Source organism: Heterodontus francisci, chromosome 14 (assembly GCF_036365525.1).
Source record: "Heterodontus francisci isolate sHetFra1 chromosome 14, sHetFra1.hap1, whole genome shotgun sequence".
Taxonomy (NCBI): Eukaryota; Metazoa; Chordata; class Chondrichthyes; order Heterodontiformes; family Heterodontidae; genus Heterodontus; species Heterodontus francisci.
The window spans coordinates 109,581,400-109,607,251 of NC_090384.1; the positions used below are offsets into that span (position 1 = coordinate 109,581,400).

At 50.0% G+C, this 25,852-nt stretch overlaps 1 protein-coding gene across 3 annotated transcripts in view; it reads right to left on the reverse strand.

Annotated features, from left to right (window-relative positions):
- Positions 1-25,852, reverse strand: part of LOC137377219 (deformed epidermal autoregulatory factor 1 homolog) — a 322,407-nt gene that overhangs the window by 101,874 nt on the left and 194,681 nt on the right. The gene's annotated exons all lie outside the window — the stretch shown is intronic.

Sequence of the window (25,852 nt, forward strand, 5' to 3'; positions counted from 1 at the left end):
AGAGTGACTGAGAGAAAGTGCAGAGTGACTGAGAGAAAGTGCAGAGTGACTGAGAGAAAAGAGCAGAGTGAGTGAGAGAAAGGAGCAGAGTGACAGAGAGAAAGTGCAGAGTGACTGAGAGAAAGGAGCAGTGACTGAGAGAAAGTGCAGAGTGACTGAGAGAAAGGGCAGAGTGACTGAGAGATAGGAGCAGAGTGACTGAGAGAAAGGCGCCGAGTGACTGAGAGAAAGGAGCCGAGTGACTGAGAGAAAGGAGCCGAGTGACTGAGAGAAAGGAGCAGAGTGACTGAGAGAAAAGAGCAGAGTGACTGAGAGAAAGGAGCAGAGTGACTGAGAGAAAGGAGCAGAGTGACTGAGAGAAAAGAGCAGAGTGACTGAGAGAAAAGAGCAGAGTGACTGAGAGATAGGTGGAGATTGACTGGGAGAAAGGAGGAGAGTGACTGAGAGAAAGGAGCACAGTGACTGAGAGAAAGGAGCACAGTGACTGAGAGAAAGGAGCACAGTGACTGAGAGAAAGGAGCACAGTGACTGAGAGAAAGGAGCACAGTGACTGAGAGAAAGGAGCAGAGTGACTGAGAGAAAGGTGGAGATTGACTGGGAGAAAGCAGCAGAGTGACTGAGAGAAAGGAACAGAGTGACTGAGAGAAAGGTGGAGATTGACTGGGAGAAAGGAGGAGAGTGACGGGGAGAAAGGAGGAGAGTGACTGAGAGAAAGGAGCAGAGTGACAGAGAAAGGAGCAGAGTGACAGAGAAAGGAGCAGAGTGACTGAGAGAAAGGAGCAGAGTGACTGAGAGAAAGGAGCAGAGTGAATGAGAGAAAGGAGCAGAGTGACTGAGAGAAAGGAGCAGAGTGACTGAGAGAAAGGAGCAGAGTGACTGAGAGAAAGGAGCAGAGTGACTGAGAGAAAGGAGCAAAGTGACTGAGAGAAAGTGCAGAGTGACAGAGCAAGGAGCAGAGTGACTGAGAGAAAGTGCAGAGTGACTGAAAGTGCAGAGTGACTGAGAGAAAGTGCAGAGTGACTGAGAGAAAAGAGCAGAGTGACTGAGAGAAAAGAGCAGAGTGACTGAGAGAAAGGAGCAGAGTGACTGAGAGAAAGGAGCAGAGTGACTGAGAGAAAGGAGCAGAGTGACTGAGAGATAGGTGGAGATTGACTGGGAGAAAGGAGGAGAGTGACTGGGAGAAAGGAGCAGAGTGACTGAGAGAAAGGAGCACAGTGACTGAGAGAAAGGAGCAGAGTGACTGAGAGAAAGGTGGAGATTGACTGGGAGAAAGGAGGAGAGTGACTGAGAGAAAGTGCAGAGTGACTGAGAGAAAGTGCAGAGTGACTGAGAGAAAGGAGCAGTGACTGAGAGAAAGTGCAGAGTGACTGAGAGAAAGGGCAGAGTGACTGAGAGAAAGGGCAGAGTGACTGAGAGAAAGGGCAGAGTGACTGAGAGAAAGGAGCAGAGTGACTGAGAGAAAGGCGCCGAGTGACTGAGAGAAAGGAGCCGAGTGACTGAGAGAAAGGAGCCGAGTGACTGAGAGAAAGGAGCCGAGTGACTGAGAGAAAGGAGCCGAGTGACTGAGAGAAAGGAGCAGAGTGACTGAGAGAAAGGAGCAGAGTGACTGAGAGAAAGTGCAGAGTGACTGAGAGAAAGTGCAGAGTGACTGAGAGAAAAGAGCAGAGTGACTGAGAGATAGGTGGAGATTGACTGGGAGAAAGGAGGAGAGTGACTGGGAGAAAGGAGCAGAGTGACTGAGAGAAAGGAGCACAGTGACTGAGAGAAAGGAGCACAGTGACTGAGAGAAAGGAGCACAGTGACTGAGAGAAAGGAGCACAGTGACTGAGAGAAAGGAGCACAGTGACTGAGAGAAAGGAGCAGAGTGACTGAGAGAAAGGAGCAGAGTGACTGAGAGAAAGGTGGAGATTGACTGGGAGAAAGCAGCAGAGTGACTGAGAGAAAGGAACAGAGTGACTGAGAGAAAGGTGGAGATTGACTGGGAGAAAGGAGGAGAGTGACTGGGAGAAAGGAGGAGAGTGACTGAGAGAAAGGAGCAGAGTGACAGAGCAAGGAGCAGAGTGACTGAGAGAAAGTGCAGAGTGACTGAAAGTGCAGAGTGACTGGGAGAAAGGAGCAGAGTGACTGAGAGAAAGTGCAGAGTGACTGAGAGAAAAGAGCAGAGTGACTGAGAGAAAGGAGCAGAGTGACTGAGAGAAAGGAGCAGAGTGACTGAGAGAAAGGAGCAGAGTGACTGAGAGAAAGGAGCAGAGTGACTGAGAGAAAGTGCAGAGTGACTGAGAGAAAGTGCAGAGTGACTGAGAGAAAGTGCAGAGTGACTGAGAGAAAGTGCAGAGTGACTGAGAGAAAGGAGCAGTGACTGAGAGAAAGTGCAGAGTGACTGAGAGAAAGGGCAGAGTGACTGAGAGAAAGGGCAGAGTGACTGAGAGAAAGGGCAGAGTGACTGAGAGAAAGGAGCAGAGTGACTGAGAGAAAGGAGCCGAGTGACTGAGAGAAAGGAGCCAAGTGACTGAGAGAAAGGAGCCGAGTGACTGAGAGAAAGGAGCCGAGTGACTGAGAGAAAGGAGCAGAGTGACTGAGAGAAAGGAACAGAGTGACTGAGAGAAAGGAACAGAGTGACTGAGAGAAAGGTGGAGATTGACTGGGAGAAAGCAGGAGAGTGACGGGGAGAAAGGAGGAGAGTGACTGAGAGAAAGGAGCAGAGTGACAGAGAAAGGAGCAGAGTGACTGAGAGAAAGGAGCAGAGTGACTGAGAGAAAGGAGCAGAGTGACAGAGAAAGGAGCAGAGTGACAGAGAAAGGAGCAGAGTGACTGAGAGAAAGGAGCAGAGTGAATGAGAGAAAGGAGCAGAGTGAATGAGAGAAAGGAGCAGAGTGAATGAGAGAAAGGAGCAGAGTGACTGAGAGAAAGTGCAGAGTGACTGAGAGAAAAGAGCAGAGTGACTGAGAGAAAGGAGCAGAGTGACTGAGAGAAAGGAGCAGAGTGACTGAGAGAAAGTGCAGAGTGACTGAGAGAAAGTGCAGAGTGACTGAGAGAAAGGAGCAGAGTGACTGAGAGAAAGGAGCAGAGTGACTGAGAGAAAGGAGCAGAGTGACTGAGAGAAAGGCGCCGAGTGACTGAGAGAAAGGAGCCGAGTGACTGAGAGAAAGGAGCAGAGTGACTGAGAGAAAGGAGCAGAGTGACTGAGAGAAAAGAGCAGAGTGACTGAGAGAAAGGAGCAGAGTGACTGAGAGAAAGGAGCAGAGTGACTGAGAGAAAGGAGGAGAGTGACTGGGAGAAAGGAGTAGAGTGACTGAGAGAAAGGAGCACAGTGACTGAGAGAAAGGAGCAGAGTGACTGAGAGAAAGGTGGAGATTGACTGGGAGAAAGGAGGAGAGTGACTGAGAGAAAGTGCAGAGTGACTGAGAGAAAGTGCAGAGTGACTGAGAGAAAGTGCAGAGTGACTGAGAGAAAGGGCAGAGTGACTGAGAGAAAGGGCAGAGTGACTGAGAGAAAGGGCAGAGTGACTGAGAGAAAGGGCAGAGTGACTGAGAGAAAGGAGCAGAGTGACTGAGAGAAAGGCGCCGAGTGACTGAGAGAAAGGAGCCGAGTGACTGAGAGAAAGGAGCCGAGTGACTGAGAGAAAGGAGCCGAGTGACTGAGAGAAAGGAGCCGAGTGACTGAGAGAAAGGAGCAGAGTGACTGAGAGAAAGGAACAGAGTGACTGAGAGAAAGGAACAGAGTGACTGAGAGAAAGGTGGAGATTGACTGGGAGAAAGGAGGAGAGTGACGGGGAGAAAGGAGGAGAGTGATTGAGAGAAAGGAGCAGAGTGACAGAGAAAGGAGCAGAGTGACTGAGAGAAAGGAGCAGAGTGACTGAGAGAAAGGAGCAGAGTGACGGAGAAAGGAGCAGAGTGACTGAGAGAAAGGAGCAGAGTGAATGAGAGAAAGGAGCAGAGTGAATGAGAGAAAGGAGCAGAGTGAATGAGAGAAAGGAGCAGAGTGAATGAGAGAAAGGAGCAGAGTGAATGAGAGAAAGAAGCAGAGTGAATGAGAGAAAGGAGCAGAGTGACTGAGAGAAAGTGCAGAGTGACTGAGAGAAAAGAGCAGAGTGACTGAGAGAAAGGAGCAGAGTGACTGAGAGAATGGAGCAGAGTGACTGAGAGAAAGTGCAGAGTGACTGAGAGAAAGGGCAGAGTGACTGAGAGAAAGGAGCAGAGTGACTGAGAGAAAGGAGCAGAGTGACTGAGAGAAAGGAGCAGAGTGACTGAGAGAAAGGAGCCGAGTGACTGAGAGAAAGGAGCCGAGTGACTGAGAGAAAGGAGCCGAGTGACTGAGAGAAAGGAGCAGAGTGACTGAGAGAAAGGAGCAGAGTGACTGAGAGAAAGGAGCAGAGTGACTGAGAGAAAGGAGCAGAGTGACTGAGAGAAAGGAGCAGAGTGACTGAGAGATAGGTGGAGATTGACTGGGAGAAAGGAGGAGAGTGACTGGGAGAAATGAGCAGAGTGACTGAGAGAAAGGAGCACAGTGACTGAGAGAAAGGAGCACAGTGACTGAGAGAAAGGAGCACAGTGACTGAGAGAAAGGAGCACAGTGACTGAGAGAAAGGAGCAGAGTGACTGAGAGAAAGGTGGAGATTGACTGGGAGAAAGCAGCAGAGTGACTGAGAGAAAGGAACAGAGTGACTGAGAGAAAGGTGGAGATTGACTGGGAGAAAGGAGGAGAGTGACGGGGAGAAAGGAGGAGAGTGACTGAGAGAAAGGAGCAGAGTGACAGAGAAAGGAGCAGAGTGACAGAGAAAGGAGCAGAGTGACTGAGAGAAAGGAGCAGAGTGAATGAGAGAAAGGAGCAGAGTGAATGAGAGAAAGGAGCAGAGTGAATGAGAGAAAGGAGCAGAGTGAATGAGAGAAAGGAGCAGAGTGACTGAGAGAAAGGAGCAGAGTGACTGAGAGAAAGGAGCAGAGTGACTGAGAGAAAGGAGCAGAGTGACTGAGAGAAAGGAGCAAAGTGACTGAGAGAAAGTGCAGAGTGACAGAGCAAGGAGCAGAGTGACTGAGAGAAAGTGCAGAGTGACTGAAAGTGCAGAGTGACTGGGAGAAAGGAGCAGAGTGACTGACAGAAAGTGCAGAGTGACTGAGAGAAAAGAGCAGAGTGACTGAGAGAAAGGAGCAGAGTGACTGAGAGAAAGGAGCAGAGTGACTGAGAGAAAGGAGCAGAGTGACTGAGAGATAGGTGGAGATTGACTGAGAGAAAGGGCAGAGTGACTGAGAGAAAGGAGCAGAGTGACTGAGAGAAAGGAGCAGAGTGACTGAGAGAAAGGAGCCGAGTGACTGAGAGAAAGGAGCCGAGTGACTGAGAGAAAGGAGCAGAGTGACTGAGAGAAAGGAGCAGAGTGACTGAGAGAAAGGAGCAGAGTGACTGAGAGAAAGGAGCAGAGTGACTGAGAGATAGGTGGAGATTGACTGGGAGAAAGGAGGAGAGTGACTGGGAGAAATGAGCAGAGTGACTGAGAGAAAGGAGCACAGTGACTGAGAGAAAGGAGCACAGTGACTGAGAGAAAGGAGCACAGTGACTGAGAGAAAGGAGCACAGTGACTGAGAGAAAGGAGCAGAGTGACTGAGAGAAAGGTGGAGATTGACTGGGAGAAAGCAGCAGAGTGACTGAGAGAAAGGAACAGAGTGACTGAGAGAAAGGTGGAGATTGACTGGGAGAAAGGAGGAGAGTGACGGGGAGAAAGGAGGAGAGGGACTGAGAGAAAGGAGCAGAGTGACAGAGAAAGGAGCAGAGTGACAGAGAAAGGAGCAGAGTGACTGAGAGAAAGGAGCAGAGTGAATGAGAGAAAGGAGCAGAGTGAATGAGAGAAAGGAGCAGAGTGAATGAGAGAAAGGAGCAGAGTGACTGAGAGAAAGGAGCAGAGTGACTGAGAGAAAGGAGCAGAGTGACTGAGAGAAAGGAGCAGAGTGACTGAGAGAAAGGAGCAGAGTGACTGAGAGAAAGGAGCAAAGTGACTGAGAGAAAGTGCAGAGTGACAGAGCAAGGAGCAGAGTGACTGAGAGAAAGTGCAGAGTGACTGAAAGTGCAGAGTGACTGGGAGAAAGGAGCAGAGTGACTGAGAGAAAGTGCAGAGTGACTGAGAGAAAGGAGCAGAGTGACTGAGAGAAAGGAGCAGAGTGACTGAGAGATAGGTGGAGATTGACTGGGAGAAAGGAGGAGAGTGACTGGGAGAAAGGAGCAGAGTGACTGAGAGAAAGGAGCACAGTGACTGAGAGAAAGGAGCAGAGTGACTGAGGGAAAGGTGGAGATTGACTGGGAGAAAGGAGGAGAGTGACTGAGAGAAAGTGCAGAGTGACTGAGAGAAAGTGCAGAGTGACTGAGAGAAAGGAGCAGTGACTGAGAGAAAGTGCAGAGTGACTGAGAGAAAGGGCAGAGTGACTGAGAGAAAGGGCAGAGTGACTGAGAGAAAGGGCAGAGTGACTGAGAGAAAGGAGCAGAGTGACTGAGAGAAAGGCGCCGAGTGACTGAGAGAAAGGAGCCGAGTGACTGAGAGAAAGGAGCCGAGTGACTGAGAGAAAGGAGCCGAGTGACTGAGAGAAAGGAGCCGAGTGACTGAGAGAAAGGAGCCGAGTGACTGAGAGAAAGGAGCAGAGTGACTGAGAGAAAGTGCAGAGTGACTGAGAGAAAGGAGCAGAGTGACTGAGAGAAAGTGCAGAGTGACTGAGAGAAAAGAGCAGAGTGACTGAGAGATAGGTGGAGATTGACTGGGAGAAAGGAGGAGAGTGACTGGGAGAAAGGAGCACAGTGACTGAGAGAAAGGAGCACAGTGACTGAGAGAAAGGAGCACAGTGACTGAGAGAAAGGAGCACAGTGACTGAGAGAAAGGAGCACAGTGACTGAGAGAAAGGAGCAGAGTGACTGAGAGAAAGGTGGAGATTGACTGGGAGAAAGCAGCAGAGTGACTGAGAGAAAGGAACAGAGTGACTGAGAGAAAGGTGGAGATTGACTGGGAGAAAGGAGGAGAGTGACTGGGAGAAAGGAGGAGAGTGACTGAGAGAAAGGAGCAGAGTGACAGAGAAAGGAGCAGAGTGACAGAGAAAGGAGCAGAGTGAATGAGAGAAAGGAGCAGAGTGAATGAGAGAAAGGAGCAGAGTGAATGAGAGAAAGGAGCAGAGTGAATGAGAGAAAGGAGCAGAGTGAATGAGAGAAAGGAGCAGAGTGACTGAGAGAAAGGAGCAGAGTGACTGAGAGAAAGGAGCAGAGTGACTGAGAGAAAGGAGCAAAGTGACTGAGAGAAAGTGCAGAGTGACAGAGCAAGGAGCAGAGTGACTGAGAGAAAGTGCAGAGTGAATGAAAGTGCAGAGTGACTGGGAGAAAGGAGCAGAGTGACTGAGAGAAAGTGCAGAGTGACTGAGAGAAAAGAGCAGAGTGACTGAGAGAAAGGAGCAGAGTGACTGAGAGAAAGGAGCAGAGTGACTGAGAGAATGGAGCAGAGTGACTGAGAGAAAGTGCAGAGTGACTGAGAGAAAGTGCAGAGTGACTGAGAGAAAGTGCAGAGTGACTGAGAGAAAGTGCAGAGTGACTGAGAGAAAGGAGCAGTGACTGAGAGAAAGTGCAGAGTGACTGAGAGAAAGGGCAGAGTGACTGAGAGAAAGGGCAGAGAGACTGAGAGAAAGGGCAGAGTGACTGAGAGAAAGGAGCAGTGACTGAGAGAAAGTGCAGAGTGACTGAGAGAAAGGGCAGAGTGACTGAGAGAAAGGGCAGAGTGACTGAGAGAAAGGGCAGAGTGACTGAGAGAAAGGAGCCGAGTGACTGAGAGAAAGGAGCCGAGTGACTGAGAGAAAGGAGCCGAGTGACTGAGAGAAAGGAGCCGAGTGACTGAGAGAAAGGAGCCGAGTGACTGAGAGAAAGGAGCAGAGTGACTGAGAGAAAGGAACAGAGTGACTGAGAGAAAGGAACAGAGTGACTGAGAGAAAGGTGGAGATTGACTGGGAGAAAGCAGGAGAGTGACGGGGAGAAAGGAGGAGAGTGACTGAGAGAAAGGAGCAGAGTGACAGAGAAAGGAGCAGAGTGACTGAGAGAAAGGAGCAGAGTGACTGAGAGAAAGGAGCAGAGTGACAGAGAAAGGAGCAGAGTGACTGAGAGAAAGGAGCAGAGTGAATGAGAGAAAGGAGCAGAGTGAATGAGAGAAAGGAGCAGAGTGAATGAGAGAAAGGAGCAGAGTGACTGAGAGAAAGTGCAGAGTGACTGAGAGAAAAGAGCAGAGTGACTGAGAGAAAGGAGCAGAGTGACTGAGAGAAAGGAGCAGAGTGACTGAGAGAAAGTGCAGAGTGACTGAGAGAAAGTGCAGAGTGACTGAGAGAAAGGAGGAGAGTGACTGAGAGAAAGGAGCAGAGTGACAGAGAAAGGAGCAGAGTGACAGAGAAAGGAGCAGAGTGACTGAGAGAAAGGAGCAGAGTGAATGAGAGAAAGGAGCAGAGTGAATGAGAGAAAGGAGCAGAGTGAATGAGAGAAAGGAGCAGAGTGAATGAGAGAAAGGAGCAGAGTGACTGAGAGAAAGGAGCAGAGTGACTGAGAGAAAGGAGCAGAGTGACTGAGAGAAAGGAGCAGAGTGACTGAGAGAAAGGAGCAAAGTGACTGAGAGAAAGTGCAGAGTGACAGAGCAAGGAGCAGAGTGACTGAGAGAAAGTGCAGAGTGACTGAAAGTGCAGAGTGACTGGGAGAAAGGAGCAGAGTGACTGACAGAAAGTGCAGAGTGACTGAGAGAAAAGAGCAGAGTGACTGAGAGAAAGGAGCAGAGTGACTGAGAGAAAGGAGCAGAGTGACTGAGAGAAAGGAGCAGAGTGACTGAGAGATAGGTGGAGATTGACTGAGAGAAAGGGCAGAGTGACTGAGAGAAAGGAGCAGAGTGACTGAGAGAAAGGAGCAGAGTGACTGAGAGAAAGGAGCCGAGTGACTGAGAGAAAGGAGCCGAGTGACTGAGAGAAAGGAGCAGAGTGACTGAGAGAAAGGAGCAGAGTGACTGAGAGAAAGGAGCAGAGTGACTGAGAGAAAGGAGCAGAGTGACTGAGAGATAGGTGGAGATTGACTGGGAGAAAGGAGGAGAGTGACTGGGAGAAATGAGCAGAGTGACTGAGAGAAAGGAGCACAGTGACTGAGAGAAAGGAGCACAGTGACTGAGAGAAAGGAGCACAGTGACTGAGAGAAAGGAGCACAGTGACTGAGAGAAAGGAGCAGAGTGACTGAGAGAAAGGTGGAGATTGACTGGGAGAAAGCAGCAGAGTGACTGAGAGAAAGGAACAGAGTGACTGAGAGAAAGGTGGAGATTGACTGGGAGAAAGGAGGAGAGTGACGGGGAGAAAGGAGGAGAGGGACTGAGAGAAAGGAGCAGAGTGACAGAGAAAGGAGCAGAGTGACAGAGAAAGGAGCAGAGTGACTGAGAGAAAGGAGCAGAGTGAATGAGAGAAAGGAGCAGAGTGAATGAGAGAAAGGAGCAGAGTGAATGAGAGAAAGGAGCAGAGTGACTGAGAGAAAGGAGCAGAGTGACTGAGAGAAAGGAGCAGAGTGACTGAGAGAAAGGAGCAGAGTGACTGAGAGAAAGGAGCAGAGTGACTGAGAGAAAGGAGCAAAGTGACTGAGAGAAAGTGCAGAGTGACAGAGCAAGGAGCAGAGTGACTGAGAGAAAGTGCAGAGTGACTGAAAGTGCAGAGTGACTGGGAGAAAGGAGCAGAGTGACTGAGAGAAAGTGCAGAGTGACTGAGAGAAAGGAGCAGAGTGACTGAGAGAAAGGAGCAGAGTGACTGAGAGATAGGTGGAGATTGACTGGGAGAAAGGAGGAGAGTGACTGGGAGAAAGGAGCAGAGTGACTGAGAGAAAGGAGCACAGTGACTGAGAGAAAGGAGCAGAGTGACTGAGGGAAAGGTGGAGATTGACTGGGAGAAAGGAGGAGAGTGACTGAGAGAAAGTGCAGAGTGACTGAGAGAAAGTGCAGAGTGACTGAGAGAAAGGAGCAGTGACTGAGAGAAAGTGCAGAGTGACTGAGAGAAAGGGCAGAGTGACTGAGAGAAAGGGCAGAGTGACTGAGAGAAAGGGCAGAGTGACTGAGAGAAAGGAGCAGAGTGACTGAGAGAAAGGCGCCGAGTGACTGAGAGAAAGGAGCCGAGTGACTGAGAGAAAGGAGCCGAGTGACTGAGAGAAAGGAGCCGAGTGACTGAGAGAAAGGAGCCGAGTGACTGAGAGAAAGGAGCCGAGTGACTGAGAGAAAGGAGCAGAGTGACTGAGAGAAAGTGCAGAGTGACTGAGAGAAAGTGCAGAGTGACTGAGAGAAAGTGCAGAGTGACTGAGAGAAAAGAGCAGAGTGACTGAGAGATAGGTGGAGATTGACTGGGAGAAAGGAGGAGAGTGACTGGGAGAAAGGAGCAGAGTGACTGAGAGAAAGGAGCACAGTGACTGAGAGAAAGGAGCACAGTGACTGAGAGAAAGGAGCACAGTGACTGAGAGAAAGGAGCACAGTGACTGAGAGAAAGGAGCAGAGTGACTGAGAGAAAGGTGGAGATTGACTGGGAGAAAGCAGCAGAGTGACTGAGAGAAAGGAACAGAGTGACTGAGAGAAAGGTGGAGATTGACTGGGAGAAAGGAGGAGAGTGACTGGGAGAAAGGAGGAGAGTGACTGAGAGAAAGGAGCAGAGTGACAGAGAAAGGAGCAGAGTGACAGAGAAAGGAGCAGAGTGAATGAGAGAAAGGAGCAGAGTGAATGAGAGAAAGGAGCAGAGTGAATGAGAGAAAGGAGCAGAGTGAATGAGAGAAAGGAGCAGAGTGAATGAGAGAAAGGAGCAGAGTGACTGAGAGAAAGGAGCAGAGTGACTGAGAGAAAGGAGCAGAGTGACTGAGAGAAAGGAGCAAAGTGACTGAGAGAAAGTGCAGAGTGACAGAGCAAGGAGCAGAGTGACTGAGAGAAAGTGCAGAGTGAATGAAAGTGCAGAGTGACTGGGAGAAAGGAGCAGAGTGACTGAGAGAAAGTGCAGAGTGACTGAGAGAAAAGAGCAGAGTGACTGAGAGAAAGGAGCAGAGTGACTGAGAGAAAGGAGCAGAGTGACTGAGAGAATGGAGCAGAGTGACTGAGAGAAAGTGCAGAGTGACTGAGAGAAAGTGCAGAGTGACTGAGAGAAAGTGCAGAGTGACTGAGAGAAAGTGCAGAGTGACTGAGAGAAAGGAGCAGTGACTGAGAGAAAGTGCAGAGTGACTGAGAGAAAGGGCAGAGTGACTGAGAGAAAGGGCAGAGAGACTGAGAGAAAGGGCAGAGTGACTGAGAGAAAGGAGCAGTGACTGAGAGAAAGTGCAGAGTGACTGAGAGAAAGGGCAGAGTGACTGAGAGAAAGGGCAGAGTGACTGAGAGAAAGGGCAGAGTGACTGAGAGAAAGGAGCCGAGTGACTGAGAGAAAGGAGCCGAGTGACTGAGAGAAAGGAGCCGAGTGACTGAGAGAAAGGAGCCGAGTGACTGAGAGAAAGGAGCCGAGTGACTGAGAGAAAGGAGCAGAGTGACTGAGAGAAAGGAACAGAGTGACTGAGAGAAAGGAACAGAGTGACTGAGAGAAAGGTGGAGATTGACTGGGAGAAAGCAGGAGAGTGACGGGGAGAAAGGAGGAGAGTGACTGAGAGAAAGGAGCAGAGTGACAGAGAAAGGAGCAGAGTGACTGAGAGAAAGGAGCAGAGTGACTGAGAGAAAGGAGCAGAGTGACAGAGAAAGGAGCAGAGTGACAGAGAAAGGAGCAGAGTGACTGAGAGAAAGGAGCAGAGTGAATGAGAGAAAGGAGCAGAGTGAATGAGAGAAAGGAGCAGAGTGAATGAGAGAAAGGAGCAGAGTGACTGAGAGAAAGTGCAGAGTGACTGAGAGAAAAGAGCAGAGTGACTGAGAGAAAGGAGCAGAGTGACTGAGAGAAAGGAGCAGAGTGACTGAGAGAAAGTGCAGAGTGACTGAGAGAAAGTGCAGAGTGACTGAGAGAAAGGAGCAGAGTGACTGAGAGAAAGGCGCCGAGTGACTGAGAGAAAGGAGCCGAGTGACTGAGAGAAAGGAGCAGAGTGACTGAGAGAAAGGAGCAGAGTGACTGAGAGAAAAGAGCAGAGTGACTGAGAGAAAGGAGCAGAGTGACTGAGAGAAAGGAGCAGAGTGACTGAGAGAAAAGAGCAGAGTGACTGAGAGAAAGGAGCAGAGTGACTGAGAGAAAGGAGCAGAGTGACTGAGAGAAAGGAGCAGAGTGACTGAGAGATAGGTGGAGATTGACTGGGAGAAAGGAGGAGAGTGACTGGGAGAAAGGAGCAGAGTGACTGAGAGAAAGGAGCACAGTGACTGAGAGAAAGGAGCAGAGTGACTGAGAGAAAGGTGGAGATTGACTGGGAGAAAGGAGGAGAGTGACTGAGAGAAAGTGCAGAGTGACTGAGAGAAAGTGCAGAGTGACTGAGAGAAAGGAGCAGTGACTGAGAGAAAGTGCAGAGTGACTGAGAGAAAGGGCAGAGTGACTGAGAGAAAGGGCAGAGTGACTGAGAGAAAGGAGCAGAGTGACTGAGAGAAAGGCGCCGAGTGACTGAGAGAAAGGAGCCGAGTGACTGAGAGAAAGGAGCCGAGTGACTGAGAGAAAGGAGCCGAGTGACTGAGAGAAAGGAGCCGAGTGACTGAGAGAAAGGAGCAGAGTGACTGAGAGAAAGGAACAGAGTGACTGAGAGAAAGGAACAGAGTGACTGAGAGAAAGGTGGAGATTGACTGGGAGAAAGGAGGAGAGTGACGGGGAGAAAGGAGGAGAGTGACTGAGAGAAAGGAGCAGAGTGACAGAGAAAGGAGCAGAGTGACTGAGAGAAAGGAGCAGAGTGACTGAGAGAAAGGAGCAGAGTGACGGAGAAAGGAGCAGAGTGACTGAGAGAAAGGAGCAGAGTGACTGAGAGAAAGGAGCAGAGTGAATGAGAGAAAGGAGCAGAGTGAATGAGAGAAAGGAACAGAGTGAATGAGAGAAAGGAGCAGAGTGAATGAGAGAAAGGAGCAGAGTGACTGAGAGAAAGTGCAGAGTGACTGAGAGAAAAGAGCAGAGTGACTGAAGAGAAAGGAGCAGAGTGACTGAGAGAATGGAGCAGAGTGACTGAGAGAATGGAGCAGAGTGACTGAGAGAAAGTGCAGAGTGACTGAGAGAAAGGGCAGAGTGACTGAGAGAAAGGAGCAGAGTGACTGAGAGAAAGGAGCCGAGTGACTGAGAGAAAGGAGCCGAGTGACTGAGAGAAAGGAGCCGAGTGACTGAGAGAAAGGAGCCGAGTGACTGAGAGAAAGGAGCAGAGTGACTGAGAGAAAGGAGCAGAGTGACTGAGAGAAAGGAGCAGAGTGACTGAGAGAAAGGAGCAGAGTGACTGAGAGAAAGGAGCAGAGTGACTGAGAGATAGGTGGAGATTGACTGGGAGAAAGGAGGAGAGTGACTGGGAGAAATGAGCAGAGTGACTGAGAGAAAGGAGCACAGTGACTGAGAGAAAGGAGCAGAGTGACTGAGAGAAAGGTGGAGATTGACTGGGAGAAAGGAGGAGAGTGACTGGGAGAAAGGAGCAGAGTGACTGAGAGAAAGGAGCAGAGTGACTGAGAGAAAGGAGCAGAGTGACTGAGAGAAAGGAACAGAGTAACTGAGAGAAAGGAGCAGAGTGACTGAGAGAAAGGAGCAGAGTGACTGAGAGAAAGGAGCAGAGTGACTGAGAGAAAGGAGCAGAGTGACTGAGAGAAAGGTGGAGATTGACTGGGAGAAAGGAGGAAAGTGACTGGGAGAAAGGAGGAGAGTGACTGGGAGAAAGGAGGAGAGTGACTGAGAGAAAGGAGCAGAGTGACAGAGAAAGGAGCAGAGTGACTGAGAGAAAGGAGCAGAGTGAATGAGAGAAAGGAGCAGAGTGACTGAGAGAAAGGAGCAGAGTGACTGAGAGAAAGGTGGAGATTGACTGGGAGAAAGGAGGAGAGTGACTGGGAGAAAGGAGCAGAGTGACAGAGAAAGTTGCAGAGTGACTGAGAGAAAAGAGCAGAGTGAATGAGAGAAAGGAACAGAGTGACTGAGAGAAAGGAACAGAGTGACTGAGAGAAAGGAACAGAGTGACTGAGAGAAAGGTGGAGATTGACTGGGAGAAAGCAGGAGAGTGACGGGGAGAAAGGAGGAGAGTGACGGGGAGAAAGGAGGAGAGTGACGGGGAGAAAGGAGGAGAGTGACTGAGAGAAAGGAGCCGAGTGACTGAGAGAAAGGAGCAGAGTGACTGAGAGAAAGGAACAGAGTGACTGAGAGAAAGGAACAGAGTGACTGAGAGAAAGGTGGAGATTGACTGGGAGAAAGCAGGAGATTGACGGGGAGAAAGGAGGAGAGTGACTGAGAGAAAGGAGCAGAGTGACAGAGAAAGGAGCAGAGTGACTGAGAGAAAGGAGCAGAGTGACTGAGAGAAAGGAGCAGAGTGACAGAGAAAGGAGCAGAGTGACAGAGAAAGGAGCAGAGTGACTGAGAGAAAGGAGCAGAGTGAATGAGAGAAAGGAGCAGAGTGAATGAGAGAAAGGAGCAGAGTGATTGAGAGAAAGGAGCAGAGTGACTGAGAGAAAGGAACAGAGTGACTGAGAGAAAGGTGGAGATTGACTGGGAGAAAGCAGGAGATTGACGGGGAGAAAGGAGGAGAGTGACTGAGAGAAAGGAGCAGAGTGACAGAGAAAGGAGCAGAGTGACTGAGAGAAAGGAGCAGAGTGACTGAGAGAAAGGAGCAGAGTGACAGAGAAAGGAGCAGAGTGACAGAGAAAGGAGCAGAGTGACTGAGAGAAAGGAGCAGAGTGAATGAGAGAAAGGAGCAGAGTGAATGAGAGAAAGGAGCAGAGTGAATGAGAGAAAGGAGCAGAGTGACTGAGAGAAAGTGCAGAGTGACTGGGAGAAAGTGCAGAGTGACTGAGAGAAAGGAGCAGAGTGACTGAGAGAAAGGAGCAGAGTGACTGAGAGAAAGGCGCCGAGTGACTGAGAGAAAGGAGCCGAGTGACTGAGAGAAAGGAGCAGAGTGGCTGAGAGAAAGGAGCAGAGTGACTGAGAGAAAGGAGCAGAGTGACTGAGAGAAAAGAGCAGAGTGACTGAGAGAAAGGAGCAGAGTGACTGAGAGAAAGGAGCAGAGTGACTGAGAGAAAGGAGCAGAGTGACTGAGAGATAGGTGGAGATTGACTGGGAGAAAGGAGGAGAGTGACTGGGAGAAAGAAGCAGAGTGACTGAGAGAAAAGAGCACAGTGACTGAGAGAAAGGAGCAGAGTGACAGAGAGAAAGGTGGAGATTGACTGGGAAAAAGGAGGAGAGTGACTGAGAGAAAGTGCAGAGTGACTGAGAGAAAGGAGCAGTGACTGAGAGAAAGTGCAGAGTGACTGAGAGAAAGGGCAAAGTGACTGAGAGAAAGGGCAGAGTGACTGAGAGAAAGGAGCAGAGTGACTGAGAGAAAGGCGCCGAGTGACTGAGAGAAAGGAGCCGAGTGACTGAGAGAAAGGAGCCGAGTGACTGAGAGAAAGGAGCATAGTGACTGAGAGAAAGGAGCCGAGTGACTGAGAGAAAGGAGCAGAGTGACTGAGAGAAAGGAACAGAGTGACTGAGAGAAAGGAGCAGAGTGACAGAGAAAGTTGCAGAGTGACTGAGAGAAAAGAGCAGAGTGAATGAGAGAAAGGAACAGAGTGACTGAGAGAAAGGAACAGAGTGACTGAGAGAAAGGAACAGAGTGACTGAGAGAAAGGAACAGAGTGACTGAGAGAAAGGAACAGAGTGACTGAGAGAAAGGAACAGAGTGACTGAGAGAAAGGTGGAGATTGACTGGGAGAAAGCAGGAGAGTGACGGGGAGAAAGGAGGAGAGTGACTGAGAGAAAGGAGCCGAGTGACTGAGAGAAAGGAGCCGAGTGACTGAGAGAAAGGAACAGAGTGACTGAGAGAAAGGAACAGAGTGACTGAGAGAAAGGTGGAGATTGACTGGGAGAAAGCAGGAGATTGACGGGTTGAAAGGAGGAGTGACTGAGAGAAAGGAGCAGAGTGACAGAGAAAGGAGCAGAGTGACTGAGAGAAAGGAGCAGAGTGACTGAGAGAAAGGAGCAGAGTGACAGAGAAAGGAGCAGAGTGACAGAGAAAGGAGCAGAGTGACTGAGAGAAAGGAGCAGAGTGAATGAGAGAAAGGAGCAGAGTGAATGAGAGAAAGGAGCAGAGTGACTGAGAGAAAGGAGCAGAGTGACTGAGAGAAAGGAACAGAGTGACTGAGAGAAAGGTGGAGATTGACTGGGAGAAAGCAGGAGATTGACGGGGAGAAAGGAGGAGAGTGACTGAGAGAAAGGAGCAGAGTGACAGAGTAAGGAGCAGAGTGACTGAGAGAAAGGAGCAGAGTGACTGAGAGAAAGGAGCAGAGTGACAGAGAAAGGAGCAGGGTGACAGAGAAAGGAGCAGAGTGACTGAGAGAAAGGAGCAGAGTGAATGAGAGAAAGGAGCAGAGTGACTGAGAGAAAGTGCAGAGTGACTGAGAGAAAGTGCAGAATGACTGAGAGAAAGGCGCCGAGTGACTGAGAGAAAGGAGCCGAGTGACTGAGAGAAAGGAGCCGAGTGACTGAGAGAAAGGAGCCGAGTGACTGAGAGAAAGGAGCAGAGTGACTGAGAGAAAGGAGCAGAGTGACTGAGAGAAAGGAGCAGAGTGACTGAGAGAAAAGAGCAGAGTGACTGAGAGAAAGGAGCAGAGTGACTGAGAGAAAGGAGCAGAGTGACTGAGAGAAAGGAGCAGAGTGACTGAGAGATAGGTGGAGATTGACTGGGAGAAAGGAGGAGAGTGACTGGGAGAAAGGAGCAGAGTGACTGAGAGAAAGGAGCACAGTGACTGAGAGAAAGGAGCAGAGTGACTGAGAGAAAGGTGGAGATTGACTGGGAGAAAGGAGGAGAGTGACTGAGAGAAAGTGCAGAGTGACTGAGAGAAAGGAGCAGTGACTGAGAGAAAGTGCAGAGTGACTGAGAGAAAGGGCAGAGTGACTGAGAGAAAGGGCAGAGTGACTGAGAGAAAGGAGCAGAGTGACTGAGAGAAAGGCGCCGAGTGACTGAGAGAAAGGAGCCGAGTGACTGAGAGAAAGGAGCCGAGTGACTGAGAGAAAGGAGCCGAGTGACTGAGAGAAAGGAGCAGAGTGACTGAGAGAAAGGAACAGAGTGACTGAGAGAAAGGAACAGAGTGACTGAGAGAAAGGTGGAGATTAACTGGGAGAAAGGAGGAGAGTGACGGGGAGAAAGGAGGAGAGTGACTGAGAGAAAGGAGCAGAGTGACTGAGAGAAAGGAGCAGAGTGACTGAGAGAAAGGAGCAGAGTGACTGAGAGATAGGTGGAGATTGACTGGGAGAAAGGAGGAGAGTGACTGGGAGAAAGGAGCAGAGTGACTGAGAGAAAGGAGCACAGTGACTGAGAGAAAGGAGCAGAGTGACTGAGAGAAAGGTGGAGATTGACTGGGAGAAAGGAGGAGAGTGACTGGGAGAAAGGAGCAGAGTGACTGAGAGAAAGGAGCAGAGTGACTGAGAGAAAGGAGCAGAGTGACTGAGAGAAAGGAACAGAGTGACTGAGAGAAAGGAGCAGAGTGACTGAGAGAAAGGAGCAGAGTGACTGAGAGAAAGGTGGAGATTGACTGGGAGAAAGGAGGTGAGTGACTGAGAGAAAGGAGCCGAGTGACTGAGAGAAAGGAGCCGAGTGACTGAGAGAAAGGAGCCGAGTGACTGAGAGAAAGGAGCCGAGTGACTGAGAGAAAGGAGCAGAGTGACTGAGAGAAAGGAGCAGAGTGACTGAGAGAAAAGAGCAGAGTGACTGAGAGAAAGGAGCAGAGTGACTGAGAGAAAGGAGCAGAGTGACTGAGAGAAAGGAGCAGAGTGACTGAGAGAAAGGAGCAGAGTGACTGAGAGATAGGTGGAGATTGACTGGGAGAAAGGAGGAGAGTGACTGGGAGAAAGGAGCAGAGTGACTGAGAGAAAGGAGCACAGTGACTGAGAGAAAGGAGCAGAGTGACTGAGAGAAAGGTGGAGATTGACTGGGAGAAAGGAGGAGAGTGACTGAGAGAAAGTACAGAGTGACTGAGAGAAAGGAGCAGTGACTGAGAGAAAGTGCAGAGTGACTGAGAGAAAGGGCAGAGTGACTGAGAGAAAGGGCAGAGTGACTGAGAGAAAGGAGCAGAGTGACTGAGAGAAAGGCGCCGAGTGACTGAGAGAAAGGAGCCGAGTGACTGAGAGAAAGGAGCCGAGTGACTGAGAGAAAGGAGCCGAGTGACTGAGAGAAAGGAGCAGAGTGACTGAGAGAAAGGAACAGAGTGACTGAGAGAAAGGAACAGAGTGACTGAGAGAAAGGTGGAGATTGACTGGGAGAAAGGAGGAGAGTGACGGGGAGAAAGGAGGAGAGTGACTGAGAGAAAGGAGCAGAGTGACTGAGAGAAAGGAGCAGAGTGACTGAGAGAAAGGAGCAGAGTGACTGAGAGATAGGTGGAGATTGACTGGGAGAAAGGAGGAGAGTGACTGGGAGAAAGGAGCAGAGTGACTGAGAGAAAGGAGCACAGTGACTGAGAGAAAGGAGCAGAGTGACTGAGAGAAAGGTGGAGATTGACTGGGAGAAAGGAGGAGAGTGACTGGGAGAAAGGAGCAGAGTGACTGAGAGAAAGGAGCAGAGTGACTGAGAGAAAGGAGCAGAGTGACTGAGAGAAAGGAACAGAGTGACTGAGAGAAAGGAGCAGAGTGACTGAGAGAAAGGAGCAGAGTGACTGAGAGAAAGGTGGAGATTGACTGGGAGAAAGGAGGAGAGTGACTGGGAGAAAGGAGGAGAGTGACTGGGAGAAAGGAGGAGAGTGACTGAGAGAAAGGAGCAGAGTGACAGAGAAAGGAGCAGAGTGACTGAGAGAAAGGAGCAGAGTGAATGAGAGAAAGGAGCAGAGTGACTGAGAGAAAGGAGCAGAGTGACTGAGAGAAAGGTGGAGATTGACTGGGAGAAAGGAGGAGAGTGACTGGGAGAAAGGAGCAGAGTGACAGAGAAAGTTGCAGAGTGACTGAGAGAAAAGAGCAGAGTGACTGAGAGAAAGGAGCAGAGTGACTGAGAGAAAGGTGGAGATTGACTGAGAGAAAGTAGGAGATTGACTGAGAGGAAGGAGGAGAGTGACTGAGAGAAAGGAGGAGAGTGACTGAGAGAAAGGAGCAGAGTGACTGAGAGAATGGAGCAGAGTGACTGAGAGAAAGGGCAGAGTGACTGAGAGAAAGGAGCAGAGTGACTGAGAGAAAGGCGCCGAGTTACTGAGAGAAAGGAGCCGAGTGACTGAGAGAAAGGAGCCGAGTGACTGAGAGAAAGGAGCCGAGTGACTGAGAGAAAGGAGCCGAGTGACTGAGAGCAAGGAGCAGAGTGACTGAGAGAAAGGAGGAGATTGACTGAGAGAAAGGAGGAGAGTGACTGGGAGAAAGGAGGAGAGTGACTGGGAGAAAGGAGGAGAGTGACTGGGAGAAAGGAGGAGAGTGACTGGGAGAAAGGAGGAGAGTGACTGGGAGAAAGGAGGAGAGTGACTGGGAGAAAGGAGGAGAGTGACTGAGAGAAAGGAGCAGAGTGACTGAGAGAAAGGAGCAGAGTGACTGAGAGAAAGGAGCAGAGTGACTGAGAGAAAGGAGCAGAGTGACTGAGCGAAAGGAGCAGAGTGACAGAGAGAAAGGAGCAGAGTGACTGAGAGAAAGGAGCAGAGTGAATGAGAGAAAGGAGCAGAGTGAATGAGAGAAAGGAGCAGAGTGAATGAGAGAAAGGAGCAGAGTGAATGAGAGAAAGGAGCAGAGTGAATGAGAGAAAGGAGCAGAGTGACTGAGAGAAAGGAGCAGAGTGACTGAGAGAAAGTGCAGAGTGACAGAGCAAGGAGCAGAGTGACTGAGAGAAAGTGCAGAGTGACTGAGAGAAAGGAGCAGAGTGACTGAGAGAAAGTGCAGAGTGACTGAGAGAAAAGAGCAGAGTGACTGAGAGAAAGGAGCAGAGTGACTGAGAGAATGGAGCAGAGTGACTGAGAGAATGGAGCAGAGTGACTGAGAGAAAGTGCAGAGTGACTGAGAGAAAGTGCAGAGTGACTGAGAGAAAGGGCAGAGTGACTGAGAGAAAGTGCAGAGTGACTGAGAGAAAGGGCAGAGTGACTGAGAGAAAGGAGCAGAGTGACTGAGAGAAAGGCGCCGAGTGACTGAGAGAAAGGCGCCGAGTGACTGAGAGAAAGGAGCCGAGTGACTGAGAGAAAGGAGCCGAGTGACTGAGAGAAAGGAGCCGAGTGACTGAGAGAAAGGAGCCGAGTGACTGAGAGAAAGGAGCAGAGTGACTGAGAGAAAGGAGCAGAGTGACTGAGAGAAAGGAGCAGAGTGACTGAGAGAAAAGAGCAGAGTGACTGAGACAAAGCAGCAGAGTGACTGAGAGATAGGTGGAGATTGACTGGGAGAAAGGAGGAGAGTGACTGGGAGAAAGGAGCAGAGTGACTGAGAGAAAGGAGCAGAGTGACTGAGAGAAAGGAGCACAGTGACTGAGAGAAAGGAGCAGAGTGACTGAGAGAAAGGAGCACAGTGACTGAGAGAAAGGAGCACAGTGACTGAGAGAAAGGAGCAGAGTGACTGAGAGAAAGGTTGAGATTGACTGGGAGAAAGGAGGAGAGTGACTGGGAGAAAGGAGCAGAGTGACTGAGAGAAAGGAACAGAGTGACTGAGAGAAAGGAGCAGAGTGACTGAGAGAAAGGGCAGAGTGACTGAGAGAAAGGAGCAGAGTGACTGAGAGAAAGGCGCCGAGTGACTGAGAGAAAGGAGCCGAGTGACTGAGAGAAAGGAACAGAGTGACTGAGAGAAAGGAACAGAGTGACTGAGAGAAAGGTGGAGATTGACTGGGAGAAAGGAGGAGAGTGACGGGGAGAAAGGAGGAGAGTGACTGAGAGAAAGGAGCAGAGTGACAGAGAAAGGAGCAGAGTGACTGAGAGAAAGGAGCAGAGTGACTGAGAGAAAGGAGCAGAGTGACTGAGAGAAAGGAGCAGAGTGACTGAGAGAAAGGAGCAGAGTGACAGAGAAAGGAGCAGAGTGACTGAGAGAAAGGGCAGAGTGACTGAGAGAAAGGAGCAGAGTGACTGAGAAAGGAGCAGAGTGACTGAGAGAAAGGGCAGAGTGACTGAGATAAAGGGCAGAGTGACTGAGAGAAAGGAGCAGAGTGACTGAGAGAAAGGAGCCGAGTGACTGAGAGAAAGGAGCCGAGTGACTGAGAGAAAGGAGCCGAGTGACTGAGAGAAAGGAGCCGAGTGACTGAGAGAAAGGAGCCGAGTGACTGAGAGAAAGGAGCAGAGTGACTGAGAGAAAGGAGCAGAGTGACTGAGAGAAAGGAACAGAGTGACTGAGAGAAAGGAACAGAGTGACTGAGAGAAAGGTGGAGATTGACTGGGAGAAAGCAGGAGAGTGACGGGGAGAAAGGAGGAGAGTGACTGAGAGAAAGGAGCAGAGTGACAGAGAAAGGAGCAGAGTGACTGAAAGAAAGGAGCAGAGTGACTGAGAGAAAGGAGCAGAGTGACTGAGAGAAAGGAGCAGAGTGACTGAGAGAAAGGAGCAGAGTGACAGAGAAAGGAGCAGAGTGACTGAGAGAAAGGAGTAGAGTGAATGAGAGAAAGGAGCAGAGTGAATGAGAGAAAGGAGCAGAGTGAATGAGAGAAAGGAGCAGAGTGAATGAGAGAAAGGAGCAGAGTGAGTGAGAGAAAGTGCAGAGTGACTGAGAGAAAAGAGCAGAGTGACTGAGAGAAAGGAGCAGAGTGACTGAGAGAAAGGAGCCGAGTGACTGACAGAAAGTGCAGAGTGACTGAGAGAAAGTGCAGAGTGACTGAGAGAAAGGAGCAGAGTGACTGAGAGAAAGGCGCCGAGTCATTTAGAGAAAGGAGCCGAGTGACTGAGAGAAAGGAGCAGAGTGACTGAGAGAAAGGAGCAGAGTGACTGAGAGAAAAGAGCAGAGTGACTGAGAGAAAGGAGCAGAGTGACTGAGAGAAAGGAACAGAGTGACTGAGAGAAAGGAGCAGAGTGACTGAGAGAAAGGAGCAGAGTGACTGAGAGTTAGGTGGAGATTGACTGGGAGAAAGGAGGAGAGTGACTGGGAGAAAGGAGCAGAGTGACTGAGAGAAAGGAGCACAGTGACTGAAAGAAAGGAGCAGAGTGACTGAGAGAAAGGTGGAGATTGACTGGGAGAAAGGAGGAGAGTGACTGAGAGAAAGTGCAGAGTGACTGAGAGAAAGTGCAGAGTGACTGAGAGAAAGGAGCAGTGACTGAGAGAAAGTGCAGAGTGACTGAGAGAAAGGGCAGAGTGACTGAGAGAAAGGGCAGAGTGACTGAGAGAAAGGAGCAGAGTGACTGAGAGAAAGGCGCCGAGTGACTGAGAGAAAGGAGCCGAGTGACTGAGAGAAAGGAGCCGAGTGACTGAGAGAAAGGAGCCGAGTGACTGAGAGAAAGGAGCCGAGTGACTGAGAGAAAGGAGCAGAGTGACTGAGAGAAAGAAGCAGAGTGACTGAGAGAAAGGAACAGAGTGACTGAGAGAAAGGAACAGAGTGACTGAGAGAAAGGTGGAGATTGACTGGGAGAAAGCAGGAGAGTGACGGGGAGAAAGGAGGAGAGTGACTGAGAGAAAGGAGCAGAGTGACAGAGAAAGGAGCAGAGTGACTGAGAGAAAGGAGCAGAGTGACTGAGAGAAAGGAGCAGAGTGACGGAGAAAGGAGCAGAGTGACTGAGAGAAAGGAGCAGAGTGAATGAGAGAATGGAACAGAGTGAATGAGAGAAAGGAGCAGAGTGAATGAGAGAAAGGAGCAGAGTGACTGAGAGAAAGTGCAGAGTGACTGAGAGAAAAGAGCAGAGTGACTGAGAGAAAGGAGCAGAGTGACTGAGAGAATGGAGCAGAGTGACTGAGAGAAAGTGCAGAGTGACAGAGAGAAAGGGCAGAGTGACTGAGAGAAAGGAGCAGAGTGACTGAGAGAAAGGAGCAGAGTGACTGAGAGAAAGGAGCCGAGTGACTGAGAGAAAGGAGCCGAGTGACTGAGAGAAAGGAGCCGAGTGACTGAGAGAAAGGAACAGAGTGACTGAGAGAAAGGAGCAGAGTGACTGAGAGAAAGGAGCAGAGTGACTGAGAGAAAGGAGCAGAGTGACTGAGAGAAAGGTGCAGAGTGACTGAGAGATTGGTGGAGATTGACTGGGAGAAAGGAGGAGAGTGACTGGGAGAAATGAGCAGAGTGACTGAGAGAAAGGAGCACAGTGACTGAGAGAAAGGAGCAGAGTGACTGAGAGAAAGGTGGAGATTGACTGGGAGAAAGGAGGAGAGTGACTGGGAGAAAGGAGCAGAGTGACTGAGAGAAAGGAGCAGAGTGACTGAGAGAAAGGAGCAGAGTGACTGAGAGAAAGGAACAGAGTGACTGAGAGAAAGGAGCAGAGTGACTGAGAGAAAGGAGCAGAGTGACTGAGAGAAAGGTGGAGATTGACTGGGAGAAAGGAGGAGAGTGACTGGGAGAAAGGAGGAGAGTGACTGGGAGAAAGGAGGAGAGTGACTGGGAGAAAGGAGGAGAGTGACTGAGAGAAAGGAGCAGAGTGACAGAGAAAGGAGCAGAGTGACTGAGAGAAAGGAGCAGAGTGAATGAGAGAAAGGAGCAGAGTGACTGAGAGAAAGGAGCAGAGTGACTGAGAGAAAGGAGCAGAGTGACTGAGAGAAAGGTGGAGATTGACTGGGAGAAAGGAGGAGAGTGACTGGGAGAAAGGAGCAGAGTGACAGAGAAAGGAGCAGAGTGACTGAGAGAAAGGAGCAGAGTGAATGAGAGAAAGGAGCAGAGTGACTGAGAGAAAGGAGCAGAGTGACTGAGAGAAAGGTGGAGATTGACTGGGAGAAAGGAGGAGAGTGACTGGGAGAAAGGAGCAGAGTGACAGAGAAAGTTGCAGAGTGACTGAGAGAAAAGAGCAGAGTGAATGAGAGAAAGGAACAGAGTGACTGAGAGAAAGGAACAGAGTGACTGAGAGAAAGGAACAGAGTGACTGAGAGAAAGGAACAGAGTGACTGAGAGAAAGGTGGAGATTGACTGGGAGAAAGCAGGAGAGTGACGGGGAGAAAGGAGGAGAGTGACTGAGAGAAAGGAGCCGAGTGACTGAGAGAAAGGAGCAGAGTGAATGAGAGAAAGGAACAGAGTGACTGAGAGAAAGGAACAGAGTGACTGAGAGAAAGGTGGAGATTGACTGGGAGAAAGCAGGAGATTGACGGGGAGAAAGGAGGAGAGTGACTGAGAGAAAGGAGCAGAGTGACTGAGAGAAAGGTGGAGATTGACTGGGAGAAAGGAGGAGAGTGACTGGGAGAAAGGAGCAGAGTGACAGAGAAAGTTGCAGAGTGACTGAGAGAAAAGAGCAGAGTGAATGAGAGAAAGGAACAGAGTGACTGAGAGAAAGGAACAGAGTGACTGAGAGAAAGGAACAGAGTGACTGAGAGAAAGGAACAGAGTGACTGAGAGAAAGGTGGAGATTGACTGGGAGAAAGCAGGAGAGTGACGGGGAGAAAGGAGGAGAGTGACTGAGAGAAAGGAGCCGAGTGACTGAGAGAAAGGAGCAGAGTGAATGAGAGAAAGGAACAGAGTGACTGAGAGAAAGGAACAGAGTGACTGAGAGAAAGGTGGAGATTGACTGGGAGAAAGCAGGAGATTGACGGGGAGAAAGGAGGAGAGTGACTGAGAGAAAGGAGCAGAGTGACAGAGAAAGGAGCAGAGTGACTGAGAGAAAGGAGCAGAGTGACTGAGAGAAAGGAGCAGAGTGACAGAGAAAGGAGCAGAGTGACAGAGAAAGGAGCAGAGTGACAGAGAAAGGAGCAGAGTGACTGAGAGAAAGGAGCAGAGTGAATGAGAGAAAGGAGCAGAGTGAATGAGAGAAAGGAGCAGAGTGAATGAGAGAAAGGAGCAGAGTGAATGAGAGAAAGGAGCAGAGTGACTGAGAGAAAGTGCAGAGTGACTGAGAGAAAAGAGCAGAGTGACTGAGAGAAAGGAGCAGAGTGACTGAGAGAAAGGAGCAGAGTGACTGAGGGAAAGTGCAGAGTGACTGAGAGAAAGTGCAGAGTGACTGAGAGAAAGGAGCAGAGTGACTGAGAGAAAGGAGCAGAGTGACTGAGAGAAAGGCGCCGAGTGACTGAGAGAAAGGAGCCGAGTGACTGAGAGAAAGGAGCCGAGTGACTGAGAGAAAGGAGCAGAGTGACTGAGAGAAAGGAGCAGAGTGACTGAGAGAAAGGAGCAGAGTGACTGAGAGAAAAGAGCAGAGTGACTGAGAGAAAGGAGCAGAGTGACTGAGAGAAAGGAGCAGAGTGACTGAGAGAAAGGAGCAGAGTGACTGAGAGATAGGTGGAGATTGACTGGGAGAAAGGAGGAGAGTGACTGGGAGAAAGGAGCAGAGTGACTGAGAGAAAGGAGCACAGTGACTGAGAGAAAGGAGCAGAGTGACTGAGAGAAAGGTGGAGATTGACTGGGAGAAAGGAGGAGAGTGACTGAGAGAAAGTGCAGAGTGACTGAGAGAAAGTGCAGAGTGACTGAGAGAAAGGAGCAGTGACTGAGAGAAAGTGCAAAATGACTGAGAGAAAGGGCAGAGTGACTGAGAGAAAGGGCAGTGACTGAGAGAAAGGAACAGAGTGACTGAGAGAAAGGCGCCGAGTGACTGAGAGAAAGGAGCCGAGTGACTGAGAGAAAGGAGCCGAGTGACTGAGAGAAAGGAGCAGAGTGACTGAGAGAAAGGAACAGAGTGACTGAGAGAAAGGAACAGAGTGACTGAGAGAAAGGTGGAGATTGACTGGGAGAAAGGAGGAGAGTGACGGGGAGAAAGGAGGAGAGTGACTGAGAGAAAGG